Below are 27,380 nucleotides of genomic sequence, written 5' to 3'. Positions count from 1 at the left end.
TCTTGTTCCAGTTTCATAAATTTAGGAGCTAAGTCTTCCAAATCCTAGCTTTTTTACACATGAGAAAGTTGCTGCCTGCTCCTGATTTGGTGTTCCTACCTTGAACCTTTAGCAAGTGTGATTCCAGGGAGGTGAATAACACTTGAAAAGAATAAATGCTTTCCCTGTAGACTAAAGTGTTTACAGTGGCCCAAAAGTGTGTAATTTTTAGTGGTTTTTTTTAAGATTTCTGACCAAAGATAGATGAGGTGTTAGAGGTGAATTAATTTCAAGCATAACCCTGCGTGGAGAAATCACTATTTGTATAGTTGTTTATGCAAGTGTACAAAATGTGCACGTGCATACACAAGTACACTTATTGTGGATTTTTTTTTGTTTTTCATATATTAAGACTAAAACCAGTTTATGGGGTTTTTTGTATTAACAATTTGAAGTCAGTTAATTTAAAATCAGCATAGCTGGACTTGGTGAGGCAAGGGTGAAGTGTACACTCAGTCATAGAAGTAATTTCATTTAAAATATTGCATTATTGTAGTTATATTTGCCTTAGACTTTTCCCTTTAGTAACAGTTTAAAAGAAGGAAAAGGAAAACAATTCATCTTGAAGACAATTGAACCTGACACAAAAGACTGTAAAAGCTTGAAAGATGGTCTAATGTGGAAATACATATTTCAACAATTTGTAAATTGTGCATTGTATACTTAATGAATAATTGTGGTCTGCTTGCCATATATGAATGTAGACAATTGTTAATGTACTATCATGTCAGTCCATGCGACAGAGACATTATATTGTTGACACAAAAATGCACATTGAAGAAACAGCACCAAAGAAAGAAATAACTTTCCACTGTTCAAGCATTAATAAAAGAGCTATTTTAATGTTGTTAGAGGTTGGAAGAAGTCTCATTTTGACACAACTGAAACTTTAAAGATCCCCTTCCTTAAATGTATATTACAAGAGTGTAAAATGCATCCACATATGATGTGTTGTTATCTTGTCTGTCTCTTTTTCTAATTCCGTCTTTTGATGTCATTTAAAAATGGCTAGGGGAGTGTTTTGAAGGCTTTTAAGACAAAAAAAAGAAAAAAAAGCTGGTCTCATTTCCAAGACAAGTCTTGCTATGAAGTCTCAGGAAGCAGTTTGGGTGAGTTACTGCAAATCCTTTAAGAAAATGGAAATACGCAGGCTATAACAGCTCTATTTAAAATAGAAAATCTACTTTGCGTGTGTGTGTGAGTGTGTGTGTGTGTGTGTGTGTGTGCAGGCAAACATGGCATTCAGGAGAGTGAAATGAAATGAGCCAGAAACTTCTCACATTTTCCTGGCATCTGTGGCGTGTCGCCATATGAGAACCATATGACTGCTGGCAGATTGGCATGTCAGCTCAAGCATGTACAACTTGACCTCACGGAGCTCTGTGTTTATCAGTTTATAACAGGAATATTGATACAATTTTAGCTGCAGTCTTTCTGTGCAAGGACACTTCATCCTTTCACAGTCCTAATTCTCCTTTGCTAAAATGACAGCACCTTGTTTTTGAAGTTGCTTTTCCACTCGGGGAAGAAAAAAAGCAAAGGCGGCAGAAGACAGCAGAAAGCTGTTCTGTGTGCCAGAATGATGTTTCATTCATTGTTTTGTTAACTGTGAAGTTCTTAGTGGAGTTTGTCGTGGGATTGCCTGACTGACTTGTGCTGTCTTTGTGGTTGAAAACCACAGCAGTATTAAAGACAGAGGTGGAGACAAAAATCTGTATCATGTTAAAGCTGAAAGACAATGTTGAAGTATACCTTCACAGAGAAGATTATTGTCCTGGCATTTATTCACTCGAAAGGATAAAAGGACAATACATAAAAATGTGGATGGGTAGATTTTCACCTCAAGTTGGCTTTAGTTGGCTTCATATTCAAATGAGTGGAATGCAAGCATATATTAATTGCCACAACTCCTATATATGCAGTTAAATATCAGAATGGTGGATGTGGTAGAGAATCTGAGACAAATAGCTCTCCGTCAAGAATGAGACACTGGAGAGAAGTGTAATCATAAATCTGAATTTGCTTGAAAAAATCAGACGTCATACAAACTTATCTGGCTGTCTATGGCCACATGTGAATTGATAACAATGAAATGATGTGGATACAGCCTGACCATGATCTGGATTGTAGACAGAAATAAAAAGTACAGAGAGCACTTTTGACAATACAATTTCATTTAAATTGCCTTTGTCACCATAATTTCCTTCAAGATTTAAAGTTTATCTTTGATCCTACGCACTTAAACATACACTTAATGCTATGACTTGTTCCACTTAACAGCGTGGAAAGATGATGTAATGAACATGCATTGCTTCACATTAGTGGTTGCAACTATACTTACACTGCCTTTCAGAAATAACATTGTTCATATCTGCTCAAGCTTCCTTGAAAGTTAGGATTTAAACTCTTGAAATTTTTCTTATTTTCATGGTACTGGCAATTTAATTCAAATTTCATCAGGGTGGATTCTAGGATGGAAGTTAAATCTTTCTCACTCACTGTCTTGACCAGAAACATCATAGAGATGGTACTGTAATGACTAGCTTCTTTGAAAAGATTGGCATGAAGAGTACATGGAAAAGTAGTGAAGAATAATAGCAGGAAAATTTAATTAGATGACATCCTGAAGAGAAAGAAGAAAATTAGAACAATTTTGCTTGTTCTATTAAAAAAAACCCAACCCAACCCAACCCAAACCAAACCCGGCAAACTAAGAACTGAAACAAAGTGTGTAAAATCTCTGTTTCCCCAGAGGCACACTATGGGACACTATGGGATACAAAGCAACATCCTGCCACATGCAACTATATAACTCTATATAACTTGGACAGGGAATCTGAGGTGATCAAAATTGCCATTTACAACGTCTTTGAGAGAATTTATCAGAAAACCTAAAATATTTGGATGTATTGTCCAGAATCTCATTCAACGGTCTTTTCACACTGATGGATTGGAAGAAAGCAAAAAAATAGAAATAAAAAAGGGAGGGAAAATGGCTCTGTTCTGCTGAAAATGGAGAGCTATTTATTTCTAGTTTATTTTGGCAGGTGATGTTTGGCCAGCAAATCTAATATTGTGGTAAGGCCAAACGTGTTTGAGTTTACCCATCTGTAACCTCTACACAACCTATGAAATTTAAAAAATTCAAATTTTCAGAATCTTTCATGCATGATGAACTCTGATTTAGTTTTCATTATCATCTGTAGTCTGAATCTCTGCTGATAGCCTGAGAAAACTTGCCATATCAAATTACTGCAAAAGATGTCCAGTCTCTGGAAAAGAGCAATGAGCAATATCTATTTGACAATTGTCTTTTTTGTTGGCCGAGACATACTCGGTCAAAAGCGCCACTATGGATTGATGATGACATCTAAAGGGGCAAAGTACATACTCAGAAAGACCACTGAAAATCAAATACAGACACAAATTCTCATGGATGTGTCGGTTCATGAATTCACACACACATTTGCACTGTTGCACGCTCAGAACTGGGAACAAACTGACGATATATGGGTGAGCTAGACTCTCTCTAAATTGCATATATGGTCTCTGATTTTTTTTCCTCTATTAAGGAAATAAAAAGCCCCAAGAGATTATTTGCAATTACAACCACATTTTCTTATCACGTTTACTTTATATATAATGTATTTTCTTGAATGGTAGCAAAAATATGTTGAGAGGTAGTAGGAATTGAAAGTATACCTGTGGCTCATGGTGGTGGCATGCCTTTTTAAATAAAGGTAAAGCCACTTCTGAGCTTTGAGTTCATCTTAAGCCATGGGCACCAAATAATCAAATTGTAGTCATCTGGGGAGAATGGCATAAATCTTCATAAAACAATATAAAAGATCTTACAGTTGTTACAGTATAAACTTGACTGAATGGTAGATTTATACATGAATAAGCAAAGCCTCTCATCATTAAATAGCACTTAGTGTAAATGGACCAGTCAAGCTGTTTGTGCCTTTTTGTTCTTTTCATAGAAGTGTAGTGGGGGGTGCTTAAGCGTATGATTCAGAAGGGAGGGAAAATCATTTACTGCAGCATGTGGACAGGTTTGAGTGAGAGCAGATTTCCATGCAGGAATGAAATATGAGCCAGGGAAAACACCCCTTTTTGAACACACTCACAAGCCCTGATTACATGGCCCACAGCTGGAGTTAATCCAGATTCCTGTTTAATTAAATAGTAGCAGGCATTCTGCTGTACTACATCAAAATACACAAAGATGGAGGTGAAATGCAAAATGTGATAACCAATTCCTCTTCATTGTTACTGAGAAAAGGTAAGATTTATTTAAAATAGTTCAATGAAAATCTATTAATTGCAGGGGATAAATTCTCACTGCATAAAGAAATGTACGTGATAAAGTGGTGGCTTGATACTAATGGAACAATGTTTATTACTGCATAAACTGTGTATCAAATAACCATCCCATCCTGAGCCCACATTATCCACCTGTTTCTGAAGAGGAATAGTTCAAACTTTTTTTCTTCATAGCAATAAGAAGAAAAACTTCAGCTGAAGGATCTCTATATTTAAAAAAAACCCTAAGATATACTATCCCATTTTAAAGCTGGGCACTTATTTATCCCATGGGCAAGACCTATCCTTCAGCATCTATCAATCAAGCTCTACTGAAGTCTTTCACAGGTGGGAGTTAGAAATTTCCTCAGTCTTTGGGACTAGCAACTCATCTACAATGGAAGTTGAGTGAGATGTGAAAGGCATCCTCCAAGGTTAAAGGCTATGACAGAAGTAAGCAGGTAAGAACGTCTTTACAAAAAATAAATATGTATGCTCTTCTTCTCCCTAAAAGGAAGATCTTTTCTTTATTACATTTTCCATCTTTGGCACAGGTATGCTGAATTCATTGCATGCCAGAGGCTGCCTGGTTGAGAAGACATAGATACTTGGGAAAACACAGAGCATGAATACTTCCTTTATCTGAAAAAATCAGTTTTTCCAGCATAACTTATCATGCAGGAAACAGTATGGACAGATGTTATGGTATTGTGCATTTTTATAACATTGTATGGCAAGCATGGCTAACATCCTTGAAGAAATAACAACCACACCACCACCATCTGGGTTTCCTCCTGTCGTGAAATATAAGGGTTGAGTTCTTTTTGCTATTTGGCTGAAGTCAACAGCAAAGAAAATTACTGACCATAGACAGCAAAGAGGTTCTGGGTCCTTGAAGAGAAAGACTATTGAGTCTTTCTCTTAAGCAAAAAATGTATGTCAAAAAAGTGGATGTCAGAGGGGCAACATTTCCCACTGTTGGGAGTGTTGGCCCACTCTCAAAGGAAAATATTTCCTTCTATTCTTTTTGCTAAAAGCACAAACTGAGAGGAATAAACCCGAATTGCAGATGGTTTAACAGTGGTCAAAGCTAAATGTTGTCTTTAGGTAACTTCTTATTAACTGGTGTAAACCCTTTCACCGAGATTACTGAGCCAAAGATCAACAGGATTCAGCAAATGTACAAAACCTTTCTGTGGTTACTGAGAGCATTCAATCACATTAAATTAGAATACATTATTTCCTAACAGTATGAGTACTCCTATCCTAAAGAATGAAACACCTAGCTCATCCTGGCTAGGACATTGTTTCCAGTGCAGGCAGATGACTTCATATGGATTTTTAAACCTTGATGTGACATATCAGAGGCCAATTAGATGGACTATTGGTCTGACCTGACACGGTTATTCTTATATCCCTTTTGATATTGCTTGTCTTTTTGTCTGTTTTAGCATCATCCTTCTTATTACTTAGGCACACCTTTGAACATATAAAAATATATTATTTACATCACATACCTCGACTGCCCGTCCCACTGCCCTCTGCTCCATCTCTGGCAGTCTGAACATGTCACCCCTTCCCAGAGTCCTTCTGTATGTTTTTCCTCAATCTTTGACACGTTTCAACTCTGTGGGAACATCCTTTAAAGACTCCCTTAAAGAGTAAGGTAGAATTCATTTCCACCTTTCTCCACACATTCCTTCCACAGACTTGCCACTGTAGCAGGCTTGCCAGGGATGAAAAGGATGGCAATAAATGCATTCGAGAAATGCTGACACCTAGAAGAAAGAGCAGTGTTTCAGAAGAAGAAAACGTTTGCTCTAAATTTTGCTTAATATATGTGTAAAATCTTTCCAAAATACCTGTCTGGTTTCCAAACCCAGCCTCAATTATCCCTTTTTCTTTTCTGGGTTTGAGACCCCATGTTTGCCTCCCTCCCCACACACCTGGAAGAGGGTCTTCAGAAGTAATGCTTTGCTTCAGGTTTCCTCTCCCAGGCTGCTCCTGGAGGCCGGGGTGCAGCTGGCCTCAGCTTGCGCTGCCACACTGGTACTGGCTCCCATTTCACACCCCTGATGTTCCTGGCAGCCGAGCTGCATTAGAAACGTGCTTGTGGGCACCGTGCTCTGGGCAGTGCCTGCTAGAATACAAACCCCAGGTAAATCATGTGCTCTACAAAATTAAGTATTTGGATCCAAGAGTAGAGGGATATCACCTCCATTTTCTTGCCAGCCACATCGCAGCCTGTGCAATGCATTTACTTTATGACATCTAAAAAGTGCAAGGATTTTCCATCACAGCTGCTTCATCTATATGCGTTATATGTGTGCTCCATGCATATACAGTGTGTCTATGGCCAGCCTGAGACTCCTAAGAAGCCTTATAGGGCTTCCACACTAGCAGCATCTCCCATGAGAGTCTGTGAGGTTTCCTGGTGTGGAGATGCAGATCACATTCCTACTGCAGGAAGGCAGGAGCAGGCAGGGATGCCCCAGACTGGTAAGGCTGTTGCCCTGCAGCTCAGTCCTGTCTCCTGGTGCTGCTAGGGAAAGCCTGGAGCACCCTATCTAGGTCGTTTTCTCACTGCATAGTCATTGCTTTAGTTCTTTTTTCCTCTCTCTTCTTGTTTTTGCTTGTTCAGACTATATTTGGTCACCTTGATTTCATTCTCCATGCATTAGTCCTATTTATTTCGTTTTCTTGTAATGGCCTTGGTTTTTCCAGCTGCTTGTTTCTTTCTACATGTCTACAGCTCCTTCTCTACCTAAATCAGAGAACTTAATGTCTTTAGGGAAAGAAGCCCTAGTTAGAAACCTAGGCTTTTACTTTGGCAGAACGGATTTTCCTCTCCTTATGGCAATTTCCTTCTTTCCCCCAAAATACAGTTTTAAAAACAATTGGAAACATAAGCCAGACTGAGCTAAAAAGAAACCCAGTTTTAATAAAATGTCATTCGGGTTTGAATGACAGAGCGAGGCTGTGCATTTGATATACTATAAAAAGCCTTAAACACCAGTATATTATGAGAAAAAATAACTGCTATTCTTCATGAAGGTGCCATTTATCAGCATGTGAGAAGGTTATTCAAGTGAATAGATTAACAAACATGAACTAAAGTGTAATGTTTATCAGCTGTCCTGTTTAACTCTAAATAACATCATGGAAGATGGCTCTTAAAGATGAAATGGCCATCAATCAATACACATTGCCATTTTAGAGGGGAAGCTATATATAGCCCTATGGAAACAATGCATACATGAGGTGTGCCACCGGGGGTCACTCCACCAGGCAAAGTAGAAAGGCTGAATCACACACCTTGGGAAGGCACAGGCAAGCACTCTATCATTTTAATAACACTCTCACTGCAGAAAGTTTCACCAGTTATGGCCGCGATGCTTAATTGCTCTCATTTATCTCCCTAATAAATGATGTCATTGACTTAGAGCTGTAGTACAAATACAACTGGCAAGTCTGTAAGTAAACCTGCTATCCGCACCTACTGACGAGAGTGGGGGAATAAATGGGAATACAAAATGCAGCAAAGGCCTTAACAATGTAGACAGATGAAATTTAGGACAGCAAAACCAGTATTTTTCTGCCTTCTTTCTCTATTTGTCTGAGACCACCTAAATTTATTGAGCAGCGATACACTAAAAATACATACAGAGAAACCCCAAATGCTCTGAGTGCAGAAGTAAGCCTATTTTGTAATGCTGGCTGGACAGTTGTCCTTTGTATTTTCACATAGTCAGAGATAGCTGAGAGGCAGTGCAGTGGATCCCTCTGTGCATAGAAAAAAAAGCTTTCAGAATGTTTTTCACATGAAAAACAACAAGGTGCTTGGTGACAGCCAGCATGGCTTCACTAAGGGGAAATCCTGCCTGACCAGTTTGGTGGCCTTCTATGATGGGGCTACAGAATTGATGGATAAGGGCAAAGCAGTTGACGTCATCTACCTGGACTTGTGCAAAGTGTTTGACACTGTCCCACACGACATCCTCCTCTCTAAATTGGAGAGACATCAATTTGATGGATGGACCACTCGGCGGATAAAGAACTGGCTGGATGGCCGCACACAAAGAGTTGTGGTCAATGGCTCGATGTCCGGCTGGAGACCGGTAACGAGTGGTGTCCCTCAGGGATTGGTGTTGGGACCGGTCTTGTTTGACATCTTCATCGCGACATGGACAGTGGGATTGAGTGTGCCCTCAGCAAGTTTGCCGATGACACCAAGCTGTGTGGTCCGGCTGATACGCTGGAGGGAAGGAATGCCATCCAGAGGGACCTTGACACGCTTGTGAGGTGGGCTGATGCCAAACTTATGAAGTTCAACCATGAAAAGTGCAAGGTCCTACACCTGAGTTGGAGCAATCCCAGGCACAGCTACAGACTGGGCAAAGAAGAGATTCAGAGCGGCCCTGCAGAGAAGGACTTGGGGGTGCTGGTCGATGAGAAAATGAACATGAGCCAGCTGCAGTGTGCGCTCGCAGCCCAGAAAGCCAACCGTATCCTGGGCTGCATCAAAAGGAGCATGACCAGCAGATCGAAGGAGGTGATCCTGCCCCTCTACTCTGCTCTTGTGAGACCTCACCTGGAGTATTGTGTGCAGTTCTGGTGTCCTCAACATAAAAAGGACATGGAACTGCTGGAACAAGTCCAGAGGAGGTCCACCAGGATGATCAGGGGACTGGAGCACCTCCCGTATGAAGACAGGCTGAGGAAGTTGGGGCTGTTCAGCCTGGAGAAGAGAAGGATGCGTGGAGACCTCATAGCAGCCTTCCAGTATCTGAAGGGGGCCTATAAGGATGCTGGGGAGGGACTCTTTGTCAGGGACTGTAGTGACAGGACAAGGGGTAATGGGTTAAAACTTAAACAGGGGAAGTTTAGATTGGATATAAGGAGGAAGTTCTTTCCTGTTAGGGTGGTGAGACACTGGAATGGGTTGCCCAGGGAGGTTGTGAGTGCTCCATCCCTGGCAGTGTTCAAGGCCAGGTTGGATGGAGTCTTGTGTGGGATGGTTTAGTGTGAGGTGTCCCTGCCCATGGCAGGGGGGTTGGAACTAGATGATCTTGAGGTCCTTTCCAACCCTAACTATTCTATGATTCTACGATTCTATGATTATTCTCTCATGAGGTAGAATAAAGAAAGTAATAAAGTGAAAAAAACAAACAAAGGAACTGAAGCAAAAAAATGTGCCCCCCAAATGGCTTTACTCAAGCTGAGTGAACAAACAGAAAAATAAAACAAACAACCCAACCCACAAACAAATACATTTTTAGCAGTGACACTGCTTTATCTCCATAGGGTACAAATCACTGCCATTTCCAAATCTTTACCTCCCTTGTGGAGGTTACCACCTGTTGCATTTCCAGCAGGTCTAGATGGCGTTGCTGTGGCTTGGCCAGGGGCCATCAGAACCACTGTGCCCAGGCAGGATGATCTGTGAGCATCCAGGAGATGTGTCCAAAGTGGCTGCATTTGTGTTTGCTTACTCGTTTGTTCTCCTATATTTCTATTTCTCTCCTATATCTCTAAAAGGAATCTGTTCTGACAGAGCTCAGCTTTGAGAGCCAGTCTGGACTTCTCATCTCAGCTCTGCCACTTAATGGTGGGAAACATGAGAGGGCTGTTAATGTCCTTCTTCCTAGAAATCCTCCTTTCCCAGTCTCAGGGATTAAATGGCTGGAGTTTGACAGTTGACAAAAGTTGCCTAATCTCCACTGACCTTTGTGCCTACAAGGGCAGAAAGCAGCAGGACTTTAGAAGTCTGAGCACACTAAAAGTGGTCATGCAAGATGATGGGAGTCTTGGGGCATCCTGTGCTACTTCATGCAGGAAATTATGTGATTATTTGAGATAAACTTCCTGGGAATTGCTAGGTTCCTCAACACAGGATCTAAAAAATGAAAGCTCCTTTAAGGAAAGCATAAAGGGAATGAGGGAAACAGAGCATGAGCACAGAAAAGCCAAGGGGCTTCTGCAGGGCGGAATTAGGTAATCGTCTGCTTGAGCAAATGAGAGGTACAGCAGGGAAGGATCGGTGACCCTGCAACAAAGCAGGGCTGCTCCTTTCTCAGAACAGTTTGTTTATCATTCTATTATTCTATTGCTTTTCAAGCGAGGGAAGATGATTTTGAAAGATGCTCCCTGTTTATGGCATGGCTTTAGATTTATTTTTATTTTTTTTAAGGTCTTGCACCTCTATCTGGAGCGCTCAAACTGCCGGTGGGCAGATAGCTTGCCACTGCAGCACCGAGAGACTTCCTCAGCAGAGTTCACAACTGCGGCTAACAGTTTGGGTGGTTCTACTAAAAATACATTACACCTGGAGATACTTGATGACTCTTTTCCCAGAGCTGATGAAAATTACTGTTACTTTTTTGAAGGGAATTTTCAGGAAGTGTTAAAAATATCTGTAATAAGAGGAGTTGGCTCTAAATGTAATATTCGCCACAGCTTTGAACTGTTGGCAAATCCAGTTTGCTTCCTACAGTATCCCCACATTTCTTTATGGAAATAATTTCACACAGTTGGAATCTGTGAGAAAGAAGGTGATAAAGGTCACGAAATGATACCAGATTTTAATTTCTACTGTATGAAATTCATAGTGTGCAGGATCACAAACAGCAGCTAACAAGTTAGATTGTATTCTTAATATAGACCCTTTTGTGATTCGACCTTGACTTTTTTTTACGTGAAAGCACAAGAGGTTGATATTGTGTGGGAAGTTCAAGGCACCCAGAATACAGGGTGTAAAAATAAGGAGAAAAAGGATTTCGTTCCCCATTTTAGACACCTTCTAAAATATTAGAAAAATGTTTCAGGTCATTTCAGAAACAGTGGTTTTGAAATGTTGGTAGAATTTTAAAAAATTATGGAATTAAACCTTTGTTTTTATAAATGGCTCTCACCGGTGTTAGAGAAAATTGTAAATGAAGAGGAACTAATTCTTACTAAACTGCAAATTCAAATTTGTGGTTAAAAATACTGAAGAAAAAGATTTCGGTTTGTTCCACAGTCTCTTTAAAGCCTTTCAATTTTCCTGGGTGAACAACCTGGAAAAACAATGGAACTTTACAAAAAGCTTCGGTTTTGCTGACTCAGAATTGTAAACATTTCACTCAGGCATCTGTGGCAGCAACAGGCACTTGGTCTGTGAAGGGCTAGGGTTTTACTAGGAACAGAAGACTGCAGTAGAAGTAGGGAATAGGGACAGGAAAGTCAAGAAACTACTGCACAAATTATAGAGTGGTGGAAAATGGAAACACCAAGAAGAAAGGTAGTAACATGAAAGGAGACTCAACAGCTGAGACAAAGGAGCTATTGAGAATACGAACTGTAGATGGAAAGCCAATGAGCTGTATTGGCATCATGAAGGAAGCATTAAAAGGTTTTAGGAAACAGACATTAACAAGCAAAAGATGCAGAAGAAAAGATCACAGTGAGGCACTGGTGACAGTTCTGAAAGTGGGATGGCTAAAGAAGAGAAATATGATGTAGAGATAGTAGAAAGGGTATGGAATGACAGCTGGAAATGTGTGTGCAAGCCGCTGTGAACTAGCCATGTGTGTTCCACAATAACACATATTCATTTATTCGCTCTGGGTGAAATCCTGGCTCTGTGGCAGACCGTGGGAGTTTTGCCATTGACTTCACTAGGGCCAGGATTTGCTGGTTTTGGTTTAGTTCCACGAACAGTGTCTGTTTCATTTTAAGCGCAGAAAGATGTTTAAAAATGAAAAAGTTAAGTTTGAAAATCAAAAAATGTCATTACTCAAAAGGTTGGACCACAACTACAGAAACCCCTTCCTCAGAAACCAGTTGGGTGGGCAGCTTCTGAATTAATGGAATGGAATGGAATATTTATTTGGAAGGGACTTAACACGATTATCTAGTCCAACTGCTTGATCAGTTCAGGGCTCACCAAGTTAAAGCATGTTGTTAAGGGCATTGTCCAAATGCCTCTTAAACATTGACAGGCTTGGAGCATCAATCACCTCTCTATGAAGCCTGTTGCAGTGTTTGACCACCCTCTCAGTAAAGAAATGCTTCTGAATGTCAAGTCTAAACTGCCCCTGGTGCAGCTTTGAGCCATTCCCACATGTCCCATCACTGGATTCCAGCAAGATCTATCTGCGCCTCCCTCTCTGCTTCCCCTCCATAGAAAGCTGTAAGGAGGAATGAGGTCTTTCTCTCAGCCTCCTTCTCTCTAAACTAAGCAAGCCCAACTTCCTCAGCCACTTCTCATAGGACATGCCTTCCAGTACTCTCACCAGCTGTTCTGCCCTCCTCTAGATGCATTCAAGGACCTTCTTAAATTGTGAGGCCCAGAACTGCACACAGTATTCAAGCTTTATCATGTCTGCCTAGAAATGGTGATAAATCCCCTGGCCACCAGCCATTTTTGTTGTTCTTATGTATGGCTGTACAATAGACAAAAGGCATATTATTTCTTTCTTCTATTTTTGTGTTCTGCAAACAAATTTCCACTAACATGAAATTTCAATAAAAGTTGACAAGAAATATCAATGTGTAGATAATATATAGTAATAAATCAGTGAATTTTCAGTAGCCTGTTACTTGAGTATAGTTTTGTGATAACTAAAATATCAAAGTGTATTTTAAACTAAAGAAGTTAAAACCTGATCTTTGGGAAAGCAATAAGGATTTTTAGCTGGGTTTCAGTGAAGTTGTTTTTGATGCTAAATAAATATCACATGTGAATATTAGCGTAACCAAGTAGGATATTGTTTGATTCAAAATACAGATATACTATATACCAACTGAATCATGCAAATAGAGCTGCTTTGGGTGTTATCAGGGTAATGATGTTGTAAAACATTATTCCTGACTGGTAACCTTATCTTTCACACCCTTTGCAAGATATCTAAAATGCCATATTAAGAGAGTTTTAAAAATAAATAATTTCTTCCACTTCCTGGAGTGAAGTGCTTTTCATCAGAGCATACATTCAGTATAAAAATAAAAGGAAACCTTTGCAATTTTTCTGCAAAATTAAACATCGCTATCTGAATCACTGACAGAAATATATTTCAATATTTCAGGCTAAAGATCTTTTGTAAATGTTTAGTTACCACATTCAAACCTTTCAACACTTCACCCAAAATCACATTATTCTTATGAAGATACAACAAGAAGTCAAAAAGTAAAATGTAAAAAGCTCCACTTCAGTAATACGAAGGTTGTGAAATAAGGTGACAGCATCCAGGAAGCTCAAAGTTGTGGCTGACAGTTTGTCCTTAACTCAAGCTGTGTGAAAAAAATTGAATAGCACTAATGCATGTTAGCTGAGCCCAAAATTTGAACCCCTCGGCCCATCCCTCTGTCTCTATTTGAGTTATGGGAGCTGTTGTTTTAAGGTCTCATTTTCAAACTTGGCTTCGGTGTTGCTGTTAGGGGACTTGTGTGGCACTTCCACATAAAATAAATCTTTGCTCCAAGAGCTCTGTCTTGTTCGGGTATGTGCCAGTGTAGTAGCCAGGACACAAGATGTTGGTTACAAACATCAGTGTCTTTCTGTAGGCTTCAGTGAACACGCAACAGCTTGCTGTACACCTACTGAGAAAAGCTTTTCCTCCTTTCTATCTTTCACCCTTGTTATAGTTTATTGGCCTTTAACATACTTCTAACCTGTGATACACACTAAGGCTAACACTTAACAAGCTAAGTACACCATATATGTTTAAAATCTCAGGGGAACTCAGAGGTGACCTATAGGTGAAATCTATTCCTTTCTAGGAACAGAAGCCGATGACAGAAAAGTCAGCTCTAGTGGTGATTGGGGAAAATACCTGCATTTCAACAGATTTGTAGTCAGCTTAAGGGAAGCAGGACGGACTTCCACTCATGCCTTGAGAATTCTGAGAGTAGAAATAAGTTCCCTGAAAACTGAGTAAAGCAGCTTTTATTAGTCCACAGCCTAAGGAATCTCTCTTGCACTTCCTAATATACCACCAAGAACACTGTTTCAGCTATAAAGAAATACTTTCTCAAACTGTTCAAATCCTGCTATGCCTTTTAAAAATAGAGTTTAGGCTGGGCAGGATGTACAAAAGCCTGTGTCTATCTCGTAGCATTTCTTTTTTTCCAAACTGTGATTAAATATTCAATACCTGTAGCCTGTAAATCCAAAGGATTCCCTGTATTTCAGTGTAAGCAAGGTGTCTGCAGGATTTTGATGATTACTTTCTTTGAATCCTCCTTTCTCTAGCATTGCTTCCCAAGTTACTGTGTACTTGTATTACAGATTAATCTGAGCAATTTCCATAAGAGTGAGCCTTGACAATGTTCACTGGTTCTCATGGGATAACACTTCTGTGACCCCTATTTGTGAAACCTTCCTGCCCATTCCTGGCAACGTCTTCTTAATAAACCTGAGATCAAACAACTGGAGGAAGGTAGCAGAACAATACTAACATTTTGTAAAAAGAACCAACCAACCAACCCCCACACTAGAGAAGGTACTTAAAAAAATTAGAACATCTGAGATAAAAGGTGTAGAGAACATGACAATCTGTCAGTAGAAGTCTGAGCTGATAAAGCCAGCAGTTTGTTGAAATGTAACGGCCTTCTACTAAAATGCTGGGAGAGTAACAAGGCACCCGTGCAAAAAAAGAAGGAAAAAAAGAGGCTGAATGGACATTTTAATTAACTCATGTGCAATTTTAATTAAAAACATAATGTGTCAGGAAAATGAATAATGCCTTGGGGCGATAAAATAGCTAGATTTTCTGTTCAGTCTTCTGCTTCATATATTTTATGGAAGTAGGATATTATTGTTAAAGGAGTTAAACACCCCCTCCAACCTCCCACCCCCTCTCCATATACATCCAACTGAGAATACATAATGTAACAAAAAACAAAGGTGTGAACAAAAGGAACAGGATTAAATCAAGATAACGTACAAGATATTCTGTGTTGCCATTGTGTTGGCCGTGCCACAGCTCTTCTGGATTTTAACACAAAAACTTTGACCTTCAACTTCAATGTCAGTGTTTTGGTCTTAATACCTAAAAAACATGGGTGCCCCCATTTTTTTGAGCAAAAACTTGAAGAAATGTCTGAGTATTATCAGGCCTTCATGAAGAAGTGGTGGTCTCCAGCCTTTACAGATTAAGCCACTCTAAGCTGTTGCGGTTCTGTAACTGTACCAGAAGTCACGTGACTTTTTAAATAAGAAAACTAAAGCTTTCAAATATCAGAAAGGAAAAGAAATAAAATAAACCAAGGGGAACAAAAGTTGAGGAAAGTTAACTTTTCCCCAAATGGAAAATGTGGAATGTCTAAACCTATTTATTTCATTTCTTTGCCCAGATACCACTCAGCCCTTACTGAAAGAGATTTGAAATTCTAGCAGCTATAGCATAGCCTGGGGCAAAGGCAGGGTCACAAGCACCATCATATAACACATTTTAAGGGCTGTCAGAGATGTTTCTTCAGTCTCTGTGTCCTCAGCAGTCCCAGAGTCACTGGCTTGCTGCAGGGACTTGCTACCTGGTCATACCTTTTCTGTGGCTCACATCACTTTGACTGTAAATCACATCTAAACTGTGAGAAGGCTGTTTTCCTTAATGCACTCTGAAAGCATATGAAGCTTTGTGTGCAAACAGTTCTGGGCCACATTCAGTCTGCATCAGTTTTTGCAGCGCTTTAGTTCAATGGGCTTCCATGTGAAGTCCTGACACCCAGGATCTCCTCTAAATGTCCCTGTGTATGTTTAAGATCCTAAATTCAAGTTTCTAACTTTAAAAATCTGGTGCCAGCTAAGAGCAGTTTCTAGGCTGATTTTTCTTTTTCTCTTCTGAAAGAAAGCAGGAAAAAAAGGTGCAATGCTGTGATGAGCTGGTGCCTATGAGTGTCCATGAGAGAACAGGTAGGGCAGCATAGGCAGCAGCAATCCAAAAGCTGTCTGCTCCATGACTTTGAGCAAATTACTGATTTGGAAGTGGAGGTAACAATACTGAAAGTGGGCAAACACTCAGTGCAAATGTTGTTCCTCGGCACGAAGTATCACTACTAGAAATAAAGTGAAAGTCTCTGTGGGATCTGCACATAACAAGTTGATCTCAGAGCTCTTAATGAGCAACCCGTTCCCCAGCCTCATCAGTATTTGCCTGCACATTAGCAAGCACAGCAGAAGCCCTAATCTAAACCCTACAACTTTTATTCATGAGTGACAAACCCTTTCATACCATGGCACTGCCAAAAGCAACTATTTCATGGACATTAATAATCACTACCTGAAACAAAGTGAAAGATTGTTGCTCAGGCTTCCTAAGGAGTGACACCAGTCCAGATAGAGCAACAAGGAACTGATGTGCTGCATTTGCTGGATCCTGCCGAAAGAGATATTGGTGAACAGTTGTACCACTCTTCTTTCTGAAGTTTTTTCACTTGAGTAGGATTTGGGTAGGCAAATTTTAGGCACTAGGAATTGGAATTTTGGATTCCAGGATGAGATTTTTTGACCTGGTCCTGTAACAGGACCAAATGTGATTAATGGATTTGCTCTGGACTTGGGGAGAAATTTCTGCTAGCTGCAAACTCTCTGAAACCCTAGTTCAGTAATTTTGTTCTCTCTGCCTACCTGTATGGTGGTGAGCACAGCACTTCCCTAGCTCTGAGACTGCTGTGAGGACACAAAGGCTATAGAGTCCTCACACCCTAGCATAGTGGAATCACATAGATGCACACACAGGAGAGACCAAGCGCTGCAGGGCCACATCTGCCAAAGTCCCCAGGAAACATACTTGTAAAATCTTCCTTGTCTTTTCTCTTCCTGCTCCATTTAATTTCCTGTAATTCTGTCATCCCCCCAGCTTTCCCATATCTGGTTTAGGTTTTTTCCCAAGGAACTCCCCACACTTGCTGAAGGGTTATGGATCTGCACTGAAGCAACAGCACAGGAGTCCCTCTCAGAGTTAATGTACAAGGACAAACACTTGCAGTGTTTCACAGCAGGTTTGTTTCTTCCCCAGGGCAGGCAGTGGTGGAAGGCTCGTTGAACAAGCTGGGGCCGACCCTGCAGAAGCACCTCTGCCTCTGGAGTTGCAGTGGTGTCAGATGTACCCTCATCACCACTGTTCACTGCCCAAACTTTAAGATTCAAGACAAGCTATGTTTTTTAGCCATCCATCAAATAGTGGAGGGCTTGCTGCAGGAACATGCAGGGTTTAGACATTTAACGAGCAAATATGAGGTAAGGATCAGCCTACAAAAGCCTCTGCATCTGAGGTCACTGCATTTAGACTGTGTATGTGTCTGCATTCACTGAAAACACTGAAATTCCTGAAAGCAAGGTTGAAATGTCTGTTTTCCAGAGCCTGAGGGAAAAACCCAAACTGATTTTCACTGTACAGAAAATTCTTTTATTAGAAGTGCTTCTTTAATGCTTCCTCAGACCTGTTACTTGTCTTTTCCCCTTTTTGGTTCCCATCAAATTATAGGCTATGGCATATGTAATAAATAAAAACTACAATTCCAGGTTGCATGCACTATTGCTGAACAAATGTGTTCTAGCAATATGCCTGTCATTTATATTTACTTCTCATAAATGATCTTGCTTTTGGCATGGCAGGAGTGACCACAGTAAGAGTTAATTTTATGCAAATTCTGGAGAATATTCAATGTAATCCTTTTTTTTCCCTTCCACCCTCCCCCCCTCCCCCAGTCATTCACTTGATTCTAAGACTGTCATTCACTAAAGGAACACACCGTTTGATTTAGGAGAGCAATCACGGTTCATGTTTCAAATCTTGAATATTCACAATAAACTGAAACAAATTGTTACAGAATTATTCATCAAATTGCTTTGAATAACAAATAAATACAGTGGAATTATGGCCTGAATGCAGATGCTTCACAAAGGGGCAAATACAGTAAAATGAACTAAATAAATTCTTAGCTGCTAATAAGGGGTTAGACTGTTACATTCTTCTATTGTTTGAGCATCAAGTTCATTTGTAACCTCTCCATTGATTTCAGTGGGATGATCTTCACTGCTATGATTTGCAGTATAAAAATTTTGCCATAAAAATGTTGAGCAACAGAAAAGAAAAACAATTTGATACCTTGACCTAGTGTCTTTATTTCTGGCCATAGACTAGAAGGATCTGAAAAGACATATTTATTCACATGAGCTGTAAAGCAAATTTATTTGCTTGTGTCTCTGAGTCTATTTATAAACTTACACCAAATGTTAAGGAGTTGAAGTTTGTCCATTGAGTATTGCAGACCTCTCTCATAATTTCTCTCTACAATTGGCCAGCCTTAAAGGTCTCAAAAAATAGTGTCCCTAGGTCAGCTGGGATGCCTCATATGCATCTGTGTTTGTTAAGGGCCATTCTGCCTCTGATGGCATCAGGGTTGTGTCCTCTAGCTGCATTTGTGCAGCCTGAATTGAGCAGTCAGGGACTGAGCAGAGGCTCCAGAAGGCTAATTCTGGATACTGGCTGAAAGCTATTTTCTCTCAATTCCTACTTAAATCACTTTAAAAAAATACTGAAACCATTTATTTGTATTTTGCTTAGTAAAGATTTGTCTGCATCAAAGCTGGGAGCCAGGATTAAGTTGGTCACATTTGTTTTGGTAGAAGTCCACATGGGGACACTGCTGCAATAAATGTGCCTGCTTTTGAAACAGATCAGGACTGAAGTGAAATAGAAGTAAAACTAGCTGCAAGATCAGAATTTTTCACAGACTTCTTCAAGAGGTACAGGTGTAGCTCATATTCAAACCAACTAACTTGAGAACAAGTTCCATATTGACATACTTTATACCACCTTCTAGCCTAAATATAAGATCTCATTTCTAAAAGCATTCCACAAGAAGTGTTTTCCACCCTTCAGAGTACAAAACAAAATACCTGCCTAAACATCTGCAAAATCACCTAAGCTACTGAGGCCTGACATGCAGTTCAGTGGTTGTTAGCAGAGACTTTCCTCTTGTGTAACAGAGCTGTCCCTGGTAAAGCCTCTTTCTATACTGCTTGCCTACAAGTCAGGGATGGAAACGCCACTGAAACTCAACTCTGTCCTCTGGTTTAGAGGCCCAGAATTTTTTTTAATTACTCCTATACCCCCAAAATTATTATGATAAGTTTTTCTCACCTGATCTCCCCCAAAATACTTTCATTATGGCCATGAAATGGCTTGCAGTCATCATATAAATGTAACAGCACTTGGGACTTTCAGGTTATGTGCTTATTAATACCTCACAAAATGTTTCTGAACATAGTGGCTGCAAACAGACCTATGCATAGGTGGAGGAGTTCTACATACCCTTTTAAAGGAAGTTTCACAGGTCTAGGAGAATCCAGATCACCTTGACTGCTCTATAGACCCATCAAATATTTTGTATGAGAGTTTAAGCTTGTGAGCCCCAAAATTTTACTCATAAAGGAAGTGGACTAGATCATTTACAAAGAAATACATCATCTAATTTGTGTATACAGTGCAATCAGCACTGGAGGACCATAAATATTTATGTGCTTGGAAGGTAGATACATAAACAGCATCTACCATTATTTAGACTAGTAGATGTAAACCAACCTCTTTGCCTCAAGGTATCAACTAATCCTTACAGGATTTATCCCTTCTTCTCTGCACACTTACAATTAGTCTGGAACAAAATGAAAACCAGTGGCCCTGCAGGTTCCAGCAGCAAGCTCTGCCCATCCGTCTTCAGTTTCCCTATATGGCAAATACATATTGTCAGAAAAAAGAGGTTTAAAAAATTCAGAGGAATGAGGTTTGCCTCCACCGTTAATGTTCTCTGTTGCAGATGCAAAGATAATTAATGTAATGTAACACATCTTGAGGTAAACTAATGTGCATACAGATATAAACAACAATTTCAATCTTTTAAAGAGCACAAATCTGGTGCTTATTAGAACGGTTCATAATCACTCCCATTTCAAGTTCTGCATGAGAATATGCTGTAATGAGGAATTTAAAATCTTCTAATTAGACATGATTTTATAAAACAGACAGATAATAAAAATGGTGACAGTTGCACAGAGAAGGATGAGAAAACACTGTAGAGTGGAAAGAAAGGAAGAAAAAGGGTATAAATGAAGAAAAATAAACACGCTGAGTTGTGGTAACAAATTTATCCTACAAAATTTGAAGTGTACTGCAGTTTTAAATTTCACAGTGTGAAAAGCTACTATTAAATATCTTTTTATGAAGTTGCGTTAGAATAGGTAGATTTATGCTGACTGACAATTTTATTTGATTAAAGGATGCTTACTAAGCCTTGGGGCTTATTTACTAAAGTTTTAGCCCTGCAGAACAGTAAATAGAGGTATCTAGACAATCTGTTAAAAATGATCAAAGTACCTATTTAATAGTTCTTAGCTATGGAGCCATTGCAGAGCTATCTACCCTGATTTGTATTCAGTGAGATATTGGAACAATTGAAAAATATTTTCTATATATTTTGAAGAAGGATGATGTTCTGCTAAAAGACAGGAAGGGGTAAGAAGTTGACTCCACAGTGAGCAATTCTTCCTCTTCTATCACACAGTGTAAGTACCAGGTGGGATGCTAAAGGCTGTTTATTCCCCAGCAATACACAGAAAACACTACAGAACAGTCTGTTTGAGAACAAAGGTGACAGGTGACCCTTGTTAGGATAGATTGCACCCCAAGAGGAGGGTTGTCCTATTTCCTTCTTTTTAAGTTCATTTTGCCTTCATAGTTTTAACAGAGACATTTTAAAAGGCTTGGAAATGACACTTTAACTGTGAGACTCATTTTGTTTTATGTTGTCACTGAACCAGCTGATTTTCCCCAACGGTTTAAGTTATTTCCAGATTGTCACAGGGGATGCCACACGCTAGCTAGATACTGAGCAAGCGCCTATCCAAAGAGTTGCTGCATTTCCAAATGCTCCATACCAGTGGGAGAAATTCAAGGAAGTACATATGTTGCATCTAGTTTCCACAATATTTTGGGTGTGACTGACTAGACTCATATGTTCCCGTATTTCACCAGCAGATATGTATTGGACTCAGAAACAATTCCACGCTATCAATATGAAAGTGATGTGCGAAGCCAAGAATGATATTACTTTAGATCTTGCCAACTAGTCTTGATCAATAGATGAAGGTCAACTCACTCAAACACATATATCTATTTCTGATCAACCAGTTCTAGCTGCATAGCTGGGAAATTGTTTATCAGTTAGGAGCTAATCTGCATATATTAAAAGAGCAATGTTCCTCTTTACTGTTAAATAAATATCAGTGTTGCAAATGATAGCTTATTTTGTGAGGAATTGTTGTCTTGACTAAATCTATAAATGATAGCAAAGAGAAAGCAGTTCAAAACTCACCCAGAAGTGAACTTGTTGAGTAAAAGTATCTTAGTATGATGTTTTGATGCAATTATTCAGCAAGAAATGACCAGTATGTCATAAAAGATAAAGTATGTTTTTCTCCTTCCACTTGCATATAGAGCTAAAAAATTTGCTTTCAGAGAGAAGTCTAAAATTTGACTAAAAAGAAAATAATAGATAAATCAGAACCTTTTGAGAGAAACTAAAATTATACTAGAGAAAGGCTCCTTTCCTTTTTCATACTGGAGCAGATAAAAAGTAGAGACATTTGACACTACAATAATTTTACTTTTGACAAGGGTATGGAATTTCGTGAGGCAAAATCACTAGCAACATCATTCCCTATCTGCAAGCTCGGACTGACTTGCCATTGTCATTTATTTCTTCTCCTTTTGCCTATACACTGAAACGATGTCTATGGCTCCTGGCACTTTCATCTTAAGCTTCAGCAGGCACTGATGTAAGGGGATCTTTGCTCTGTCTCAGCAGGCTTTGATATGAAGTAACTTAAGGTGTAGCAGGGTGGTCTAACAATGCCATACTTCTCTCATAACAGGTGGATTCTCTTGTTTGATTTCTTCACTGAAAAATTCTTTCTGCCTCAAAGTGCAGAACAGACTTGCATATCACGTATATCTACTTCCTCTCATTCTTACCAAGCTTTGCCTATAATAGCCTTTCTAGCAATACAGGTCACAATACAGGTCTAGCTATACAGGTCACAGCTGCTTGCTATTCCAACATACCTTGTTCTAAAAGTAAGAGCCTAAGACAACCCTGAGAGCCATAGTTACCTGCTTTGAACTTTAAAATTAAATGTAGGTGATTTTAATCCCTGGAACTGAGAGATGCCTCACTTGAACAGAGGCCATCCAGATTAACTTCTATGTACGTGTGTGCAGGGCTGGTGAATAACTAAATTGTCTCTGTATAGAGAGGCACAAAATATTTCTATGTCCAGTTGCTCAAAATTGATAATAGCAGCTACCTGTGTCTGCTCAGGGATTTTTGACTTCTGAACCAAGGAAGAAAACTACATGAGATAGCAAATGGGATGTAGAGAACATAATAGATGGGTGATAAACTGCAGTTCACGTAATTCTGTGGTTTATTACATTATGTAGTGTGGTTATATGTGGTGTGGAGAGCAGAAAAGTATCACCCCTCAATAAAGCATTGTTCTACAATACTTTACTTGAAAATTTCAGTAACGCCAGTGAGCCCCAGTTAAAGACCAAGACAAAAACAACAGCTCATTTGTGGCTTGCACTGGAATGTTAAAGTAGCAAGAGCGTTTGATGGCTTTATTTTATTAAGATGAATGAATCCTTGATTCTTCTCATCCAAAATCCAAGTATTCACAAATCAAGCTTTGTTCAAGGTGTACAATAATTTTAAAAGGATTTTTCTCCTTAATGAACATCTGATCTGTTCCTGGCAAAATGCATTTTTAAGCAGTCTCTTCCTGCTTTTTCTCAGTAGGTAGCTCAAATTGGAGTATGCTGTAAAAGATTTTCACACCACAGGTGGGCTATTGGGAGCTTTAGAAGGTAAGACCTGATTATTGAATAGCCATGGAGAATATGTCAGCTTCATATGGAGAAGAGGAGCAAAATGAATAGCAAAAGTCCTCTGATGGAAATAATTCTTAAGTAGAGAGTCTGGCAAGGATTATCTGAGAAAGAAAAATGTTCAGTCTTGGCTATTGAAAGTCAAAATTTCACACCGTAACCACAAAGGACGCTGGTTTTCAGCAGAACTGAGAAGCTGGCTTTCACCGCTGCTGTTAAGTCCCCAGTTACAGAGGTGTGAAATGTTTACTTAGGAAGTGCAATTCTTCACAAGTGACAATGCAAAAACATTCATGCCTATGAGAAAACGCCATTTGCATACATGCTTGAATGTATCTAAACCCCCTGGATTTTAGCCACTGAGTCTCTTGCAGGAAGAAATATTTCTTGGACTGACCTCTTTCCCTGTGTTTCACTGGGGACTTTGCCCCCAGGGGTAGAATTTTCCCTGTGGCTTCTGCTCCCATTGGGGACTGCACTGAAACCTGGTGACAGGAACTTCTGAGCCTGCGTATCATCACACCACGGCATGGTCCTTCTTCCCCATGCCATTTACTTTGGGGCCATGCGGCCTTTCTCCATCCTTACTTCAAAGATGTTTTAACTGCAAGCAAAGACATTATAAAAGGCAAAGACTGGTTCAGCTTTTAGTAAGACCACTGTCCTACTTATCTATTTGCTTGAGACCTGAGAGCAATGATAATCCAGCTGGCCTTGGATTATCCATTCACAGCAACATTTTGGTTCATAATTGAGTTAAACAACTAGTTATTCCTATAGCCAGAAAGCATGAACGGGATGATAACGGAAGACTGATTTACGATCACTTGGTATCTGAAAGGTGTAGCATTCTATTTAACAAATAGTATTCCTCTAGATTGGAAAACATCATAAACACATTGGAAAACCTTCAGCCCAGGCCCATAAACCACATGTATTTTTTTTAACATTTTAATTTAGTTATCTGTTTTGGATTACATAAATAAAAAAATGAATTCTGTATTTTTTTTTCCTGAAATAAATCAATTCTGCTACATTGGAATTGCCGATTAGATTGAGCATTAGGGAATGTATAAAACTGCATCTTTAACAGACATGACAACATTTCTCAATGAGAATCAAGCAGTTTGCAGTGACCTTCATGTTGATCAGTGGGGGGTCAGTACTGGCATTAAATCATTTTGATTCACAGATGAGATCAACATATTCATATTTGTTTGCCAAATGTGTATTTTAATTTAAGCTTCCTCTGATTGATGCATGTAATTTATGCTGCTTAGAACTAAGGCATCATATTTTTCTTTTTTCCTAACTAACCGGGGGAGACTTTCTTGGAAACAGATAAAGGAAAGAGTCCAGTAATTTGTAGCAATGTGACTACAGCCACACATGGTCTAGAATTAATGTTCTTCATTAGGGTGAGGAGTATCAGCTGTATATATACATCAGGATTTTAATTAACTTGGTCCCCACAACAGGACACATGATTCAAACTGTTTTTCCTTTATTCCTTATTAGATTAAAAAAAAAAAAAAAACAACCAAAAATCCAAATCAACATGATGTAAAGTTAGAAAAAAAGCCCCCAACAAAAACCAACCCCTGGCACAAGCAACAACAAGAAATAAAATCTAAGAGTTGCAGTCGAGGTCAAGTATATTTCTATAAGTCAGAATTAATCATTGTTAGTTACTTGGCACTGATTGCTCACAGAACTGCGCTCTGACTGAGAGGTTAGCAGTTCTGCCTACCCTGCGTAGCCCAGTCAAAGGTAGTGACCCATTCATGGGACAGCTTAAATTCTTTTCATGCATTTTTGGGATAGACACTATTGCATTTACACGCAACTTGCAATTGTCTACAGAAACTGCAACTACTGAAAAAGAAGAAAGATTTGGATTCTGAGATAAGGGCATATTTTGAGGAAAACACGACTTCCAAGGCCTGTGAACCTTACCCATCAGCCACCTTGCCCACATCTCCAAAATTTCCACAGGTATTTTGTCATGTAAAAAATACACCCAAGAAAAGGAAGCCTTTTTTTACAGTAATGTAGGCAAGAGCAGGACAGTGCTTTTCCTGTAGTCTCAGGTATGACACTCATGAGACCACAAATCATTCTGTGCATTCAGGCAGAAGCACATGGAGCTGGGTATTGGGTTAGACAAAACTGGTACTGACACCATATAATTCCATGGCTGGAGTACAGAGAGGGATTTACACAAGTGAAGCCAAGAATGGTTACAAATAACATTTACTACATGTCCTCCCTCTGTGCCTCAACATGGTATCTTGTTTAGTTCTAGGCATGTTCTCATGTGTGTGTATTCAAGAGAGAAATAGACAAACTCATATAATATCATACAGACCTCCCCACAATACACTTCTTACTGGTCAGAAGGAAAGTCAGTGAGAAGTGCCTTGCTCTCTGAATGCAAGGATTTGCATTTGATGCTCACTGGTCTTATACCAGCTTTAGAGAATCCTATAACGGTTTGGGTTGGAAGAAAACTTGAAAGTCATCTAGTTCCAACCCGCTGCCACAGGCATGGACACCTCCCATTAGACCAGCTTGCTCCAAGCCCTGTCCAACCTGGCCTTGAACACAGCCAAGGATGGGGGAGCCACAGCTTCTCTGGGCAACCTGTGCCAGTGCCTCACCCCCTTCATAGTGAAGAACTTCTTCCTAATCTCTAATCTAAATCTACCCTCCTTCAGTTTAAAGCCATTCCCCCTTGTCCTATCACTACATGCCTTTGCAAAATGTCCCTCTCCGGGTCTCTTGTAGGCTCCATTTAGGCACTGGAAGGCTGTTACAAGGTCTCCCTGGAGAAGGCTCTCCCTTGCCTGTAAAGATTATCTTCACCTTTTCTATAGAAATTACTATTGTGATAAAAGACTATTTATGCCCACTACTACCTTGGAATTTACCTAAGATATATAATTGTTGGCTGAGAGTCAAAGCAAGCTGAATTGTTGCACCTGATACAATCTGAACAAGAACTCATGCTTGAACAAAAATGTCTGCACTGGTGTGACTGAGATCCTCCCCTTTAGCAAGGACTGCATAGCAACAGTGAGATATAGTTTATTTAATTAAAGAAATTCAGAAGACATGAATAAAACCTGCATGCAGCTAAATCTTCTGGGGTTAGCCTTTGCATAATTTTTGCCTTCTGACACAAATTCAGGCTGGAGTCTGACTTGTCGTTACCTACTTCCTACCCTATATATTTTGGACATCCAAGATGTAATTCAGAGAGATTAATATCCTACATTCTTTATACAATCAACAGAAGAGGTATACTGATGGAAAGATGTAGATTTGATGCTAAAGTTAGGACAGATTCCTATAGCTTTGAAATAGTGGAAAATAGATATGCTGCAGAGAAACATGAAGGATCCTAACATGCTGACAAAATATCCTGGCAATCTTGGCACAGACTCTTAAACAATATAATCTTGGTAAAATAACACTAGTCTTTGTTGTTTTCCCGTGAGCTTCTATTTGTTTCTAGTATCTTAAACTGTCCTGTTAATCAGAGTAATTGAAAAGATGCCTTTTATCAGTCTGGAGCCACTGGAGCCAGCTGATTCCTTAAATCTTTGCATTCCCAATAAAATAAATTGCATATTTAAAGGACAATAAATGACACCAATTTATGTTTCACTATGTAACAGTGATTTAAAAAAAAATTTGGATTACAAACTGCTTTTTTTTAATGAATTAAGAGTTTTGCTATCATACCATACATTTTCAGTTGGCAATAAGCAACTAAAAGCTATTCATTGTGGGCTTAATACAAACATGTTTGAAGCTCATCTAACAACAGGACACTGTCTTCCTTTCACTCTAGGGGAATGAGGCTATCAAGTGTTTTGAGGTTAAGAAAAAAATTAACTGGTTGGTTGTGTCTGTTTGTTATATAATAAATCAAGACTGTACATCTAGAGATCTATGCCCGGAAGTTGACCTGGCAGTCAAAATCCAGGTTGCACACTCCTTTGTTTATGAATATCACAGGTCATAAAAAAGTTGCCTATTATCACATCCATTAATCAGCTGATTATTTCCATGCCATTATGTCTTACACCATTCCAGCCACCA

This window comes from Lathamus discolor, chromosome 2, assembly GCF_037157495.1.
Source record: "Lathamus discolor isolate bLatDis1 chromosome 2, bLatDis1.hap1, whole genome shotgun sequence".
Lineage (NCBI taxonomy): Eukaryota > Metazoa > Chordata > Aves > Psittaciformes > Psittacidae > Lathamus > Lathamus discolor.
The sequence above is the reverse complement of the archived record's forward strand: the minus strand, read 5'-3'. Positions refer to the sequence as shown.